Source organism: Vombatus ursinus, unplaced genomic scaffold (assembly GCF_900497805.2).
Source record: "Vombatus ursinus unplaced genomic scaffold, bare-nosed wombat genome assembly UNPS02014816.1, whole genome shotgun sequence".
Taxonomy (NCBI): Eukaryota; Metazoa; Chordata; class Mammalia; order Diprotodontia; family Vombatidae; genus Vombatus; species Vombatus ursinus.
This window is the reverse complement of record NW_020954594.1, coordinates 11,539,717-11,545,996: the sequence shown is the minus strand read 5'-3', so window position 1 is coordinate 11,545,996 and position 6,280 is coordinate 11,539,717. Positions and strand designations below refer to the sequence as shown.

Here is a 6,280-nt window from a genome sequence, read left to right as displayed (position 1 = left end):
ATCCTAAGACAAGGGACTTTTAGAACACTGGTGAAGAAATTTTATGTTGGAAAAGATACAATCTTAATTTTAGGGAAGTTACCATAGAATATTCAACTTATTGTTTGTAACATGAATTTCTCTTTTCATATAAGAAAATACAACTAAAATCTAAAATCACATATTCACTATGAGTATCTTACATATAAGATAAAGAGTTTGAGGAGTGAAGTTTCTGACAAAACTAAATGTTCAAATAAAGCTATGTTAGCTATGATCTTATGAAAATTTAGGTCAAAGGGAATTGCTTAGAAGATGTTATTGAATCAGAAAGTTAGAAGGCACCTGAAGGATTATATAATCCAACCTCCTCATTTGATAGGTGAGGAAATTGAGATTATCTTCTATTAGAATGTCAACATCTTGAGGGCAAGGATTATTTGCTTGTTTGTTTTTGTATCCTCGGCTTGGCATAGTGCCCATCGCATAGTAAACACTTAATAAATACTTGCTGACTGCTTGGCTGAGAAAGATTAAGTGACATGATGGAAATCAAACAGTGAATTACAGGCAGGGTTTGGACTAGAATCCAGCTCTGTTGAATCTTTCCCCAGTGATCTTTCCACTGCACTACATTGCCTTTCATGGAAAGAATTGGACTTTGAAAGGATGCCAGACAGAAGTTTTAGCATTTCACATAAAAATGACATTGATTGAAGAGGTTTTCAGATACTTTAAGTAATAGAACTTCTGATCCAGTTTTTATCTAGTCAAGCAAAAGCTATTTGTGAGAGTTATGACCTTAGAAAAATCTGGGATGAGAAAACTGCTTTAGAGAGCATTGAATTTTAGGGTTTGAAGGAACCTTAAAGATTTTGTAGTCCAATCTCATTTTATAGATGAAAATGAGACCTGGTTTTGGCATTTATTCCTTGATATCTTGGCTAAGATGGCACAGCAAGTCACTTAATCTCTGAAAGTCACATAACAATTTGATTTGCAGCAGGAAGTATACTTTCTCATGGTTTGTCATTTTCCAAGAAAACAATAGGTTTCTAGTTATGGCATCAACCCCTACATTTGAGTTGGGTATAGTAAACTGTACCTGGTGACTTTGAATATTTTAACTACAAACTCAAATGAATAAGTCATTATAATTTTTTAGTATAATGAAAACTGATTCCCACAAATTTCTCTACTCATGAGTCCTGAAGATTAAAATGGTGTCCTCACAAAAAGCAACCATTCCAGACTCTCAGAAGTAAATTTAGAATATAAAAGCAAGGTCAGTTCATCCTGTCCTAAATATATAATTGTTTTTACAAGGGTAAAAGGGAAGAGTAATGTACTGGCAGTCAAAGGTGTCTCTTGTCTTCCTTGCAAAAGATAAATCACTGGAATGTATGTTTCTCACCCCCACCCCCTGAAAAAAAAATTATGGTGTTTTGCATAAACCTGAGCTTGATGTAATTTGATGCAATGGATAGCTCTGCTGTGTCAAGAACACATTAATCAGCTTATTAAAGAGTTAGGGTTGTACTTCAACTTCCAACATTATTCAAATTTTCCTTGACTATATCTGCACCACTTGGCCCAATCTATATTATCTCTTACCTTTTGGCTGTTAACATTGATAGCATTCTTTTTTATTAGACTCTTGGTGCTCACTGGTGTTTTATGCATAATGATGCTCAAATTTAATTGAGCTGTAAGTTTCAGTTTAATTATGAGGCTCTGTGATACCTTCAGCACTTTTTCCTTCAATGATTACTATAACTATTTCTCTATAATCCCTTTAAAATTCTTCATCTATTAAACCCCTAGTAGACAGGCCATTTTTAGGAGAAAGACTAATTAGACCACTGCAATTATCTTAATGTATCTTCAGTATTTTTTAAACCCTCTCTGAAATGTACCTTGTGGAATATTCTAAGCACTTGCATTTAATGGTCTAGTTCTTTACTGGATATGTCTTTAGCTTAGAAATCACAGAATTTATTTAGCCATTAAAAAGGGTTCCTTCAGTTATATTTTTGGTTTTTTTTTCCTTGTATTTTTATTTTGTTTTGTTCATTAAATATTGCCTGGCATTTTCAGTGGTCACTATCTCAGTGTGGTGGCTATTTTAATGAGTTAAGAGATGATTAATTTTGAGAAAAGATAACTAATCAAATTGGGATCCCACTGGGCAATGTTCTAAAGAAAAAAAACAGTCATCTATACAGGTAAATTCCCCTGTTGACTACTTTCCAGCGTTTTTACATTTATATGAATGCTTCCCCTCAAATATCCCCAAAACAAAATAAAAAAATATTCCTTCAGTATAAGAGACTGATGTGCAACCTTAAAGCTAGGAGTATAAATTGAAAATCAGATGTTTGAAGAAAAAAAAAATTCTACCTTCTACAGAGCTTAAAGTAGAAACTTTCTCCTCCATATTGCCGATCCTCCTTTAGCTCTCAAGAGTTCTTCTGTGGTAGCTAAGTGGGCAACATTCACCCTTTATACTCACTTTATTGCCCTTAAAGATTCTACCTAAACCATAACCTCCACAAAGGAAGAGAACATGTTAATTTCTTCCTTGTAATACTTGTAGTCTCTAGAAAAATGGCTTACAAGCATTTGGTTAAAATGTATTGGATTAAATTTACTATCTATCCTTATATCACAAACACCTGTACCAGCTGTACCAATGGTCAAATGATAGACATTGAAATGTTCAGGGCCAATCAGACTCTTTTTCTTCTTGCTGTCATGATCACCGATTGCTCATGCAGTTTCTAAGATTTCAAATGGAGTCAGTACTTGCCAGGAAATGATCCATCTGTCAAAATGGAAGGATCCCAGCTCCAGCCTAGTTGCAAACAGGGAACCCTACTTTCTGTATGCAAGGACCATTCTTCATGGTGTTTCTGCACACTTATAGTTAGTATGACACTCTAATCAAAGTCTGAAAATATATATTTAGTATACTTGGAATATTTCAGGCACAAGACAAATTTGGGGGTGTATTTAGTTCACAAAGCATCTGCAGTCAACCACATAACTACAAAGTATTGGCCAAGATTTATTCTGTAATTAGAATCACAGAATTTAGAATTGGAAAAGATCATAGAGATTATTTAGTCCAATTTCTAGTTTTAAAGATGGAGAAACTAAGGAAGCAGTTTGTTATAGAATGCTGATGCTGAAATCAGAGGTCCTGCATTCATAACCTGCTTTACTATCTGTGTCCTTACTACTCATGTGATTTTGGCCAAATAATTTAAACTACCTTGACCTCATTTTCCTCATCCTTAGGCTTGAATTAGATGGCCATTGAGGGTCCTTCTGGCTGTACATCTCTGATCCTTTCATAATTAATGAATTAATCAATGTCACACAGCTAGTTAGTGATGCAGCTGGGACAATAATCTAGGCCTTTAAATTTCCAGTATAAATTTACTTTCTCTACATCACAGATTAGTGTTGGATTAATAGAAATATTTGCATCATAATTATCATATATATATATGTATGTACATATATTTTTGCAGAGTACTGCTGTAGAAGAACTATCCTCATTATGATGGGTAAGTCAATAAGCACCTCCTATGTGCCCATCAGAGTGCCTGTGTGCAGTACTGCCTGCCCATTGCTAGGCTGAGTGGAGATAGTGGCAATGGCACCTGGAGAGTTGGCCCCCAGTGATGCCCATTGGCACTGCAGGGTGATGGTGGTCAGTGGGTCTCAGGGAACTATGGAGAAAGAGCTTCGAAGCACCATTATCTTTAATGCTTCAAAAAAAGATATTTACCACCAAGAGTGGCTATATATGTACAATAATATTAAATATATTTCTACATTAGTCATGTTGAAGCATACTATTTTATCTCTTTTTTGCATGGTTTTTCCTTTTTGTTCTGATTTTTCTTTTACAATATGACATGGAAATATATTTAATATGATTATACATATTTAGCCTACATCAGATTGCTGGCCATCCTAGGGAGGTGGGAGGGAGGGAGACAGAGAAAAATAAAATGTTGTAAAGGAGAATTAGAACCAAAGGAAAAAACCACAAGAAAGAAAAACAAAACAAAACAAAACAAACAAACAAAAAAATGAAAAATAGTGTGCTTCAATCTGCATTCAGACTTTGTAGTTCCTTTTCTAGATGTGGATGGCATTTTCCTTCATGAGTCTTTTGGAATTGTCTTAGATCATTGTATTGCCGAGAAGAATTAAGTCTATCAAAGTTGATCATTGCACAATGTTTCTCTTACTATACAATGTTTTTCTAGTCAATATCAAATTTGAAGAAACAAACAAACAAAAAGACGACAGGAAGACACTATATAGTTACAATGGTTGAACCCAAAAAATTGGAAATCAAAATCTTATAAAAGTAAATGTTGAAAACTATCTTTACATGTAATTGGAAATAAAATAAAATACTATTAAGTGGGAAAATAATTGATGAGGAAAGCAATGGAAACAATGCCCAGACTCTCATCTTTGTGGATCCATTTGGTGCCATACTGAGTGTGATGAAACCAGCAGTAGCTGTTCCATCAACTGAATCTCTCTGGTTTCCCCTTAACAGATCCAGTCTGTCTTTTTACCACTCTAAAAAACCAAGGTGAAAAGTTGTCAGTGCTAGGTTCTTGCCACATGTTTAGTGACCAGTATTTGGATAAAGAAGAAAACAGCAAAATCATGGATTTAGTTTGCCAGTGGCTCACCACAACAGACATCCATTTAAACCAGATTGATGCAGAAGACCCAGAGATTTCTGATTATACCATATTGCCAGACACTGCTATGTCAGCAGAGAGACATCAAGTGTGTCTTCTCCACAATGAGGAGAACCTACGTGACTTCACAACTCTCTTTGACTTATCCATTTACTGGCTGGATACCATTTCATAATCTAAAGTTATCAAAACTCATGAACAACTGAAAGTGAAACACAAACCTCCCCAACTCACCCAGCCTCAATTTACGACTCCACTACCTACCCTTCAACCAGTGATTTTTCCTTCCAGTTTCAGAGAATCACCACCATCTCCTCTGGAACTTTTTGACTTGGATGAAATTTTCTCTTCAGAGAAAGCATAACTTGCTCATTATGAATAAATGTATTGAAGAGGACCTGGAATTTTATGTCAGGAAGTGCGATGATGTTCTTGGAGTAACCAGTAAACTACAAAAGGAACAACAAGATATTAAACATGTTCTAGAACACATATTCTTCCAAGTGGTGGAGTTCAAGAAACTGCATCAGGAGCATGGCATTGACACAAGTGAAGCTACATTTCATAGCAATTACTGAGTACAGTGTCTCTTACAAGACCAGAGGAGGGGGAAAAACTAGAAAAACTAACCTGCTGTTTGGTCTTTCATTGTAAAAACTCTTTTCTAGTTGTTTTTCCATATATTTGTCAAAAGCTCCTCTCCACTATGAGCCATGCACTTTTATATTGCAAATAGATACAAAATTAAAGACCCTTTAGGCGGGAGCACTATGAGGATGGGTATCTATCATAATCATTATGTAAGATAAATGTCCTATTTTTTTATTGGAGCGATACTTTGGTAATATGAGAAATATTTTTACATTAAAATGTTCTCTTTCAATTTCAGTCCTGTCTTTGTTCTTGTTAAAGGTATAATAATCTGCTTTAGTTTTTTTTGTGATCTTTATACAACTTTCTTTTATACCTAACGAATAATAAATGCTATAGAAAATAAGTTAATTTGCAGAATCTACTTAATAAAATGGACCATAAACAGAAATGAACAGACTCATAGATCTGTGAAATCCAGCCCCATCCTAAGCTCTAGTACTGCCCCTCCAATACCTTTAGGACATCACAAAATTGGAGATATCTTCTGTAACATGTCCCCTAAGGTCTCTTCTCTGAATATTTTACTTCTTATGCCTTTAAATACAAGAAAATAATTTGTTAAAGGTTAAAAAGAAGAATTAAGTTGGAAGGTACTGGATATAATGAAACTGACTACATTAAGTTGGACAGGAGATGACTGGTTGCCAACATGGTAGGCATTTCAGAATTAACTGTCCATGTAGTCAGGTGATAGACTGAAGTCAATACCAAATTTGAAGAAACAACAACAAAAAGATGACAAGAAGACACTATATAGTTACAATAGTTGATCCCAATATATTTATACAAGCAGTTAATTCTTTTTTATATATTTCATTTTTAATTTATGGAATAAAAGAAGCATTTTCATAACATAGTATAATTTAAAAAAGAATTATCTATGAAACTGCAAATCTATTATGTGCAATTTG

The 6,280-nt window shown here is 34.4% G+C and overlaps 1 pseudogene; it reads left to right on the top strand.

Moving 5' to 3' along the window:
• Positions 1-4,493: 4,493 nt before the first annotated feature.
• LOC114023011 lies at positions 4,494-5,293 on the top strand (annotated as a pseudogene).
• The last annotated feature ends 987 nt before the right edge of the window (positions 5,294-6,280 follow it).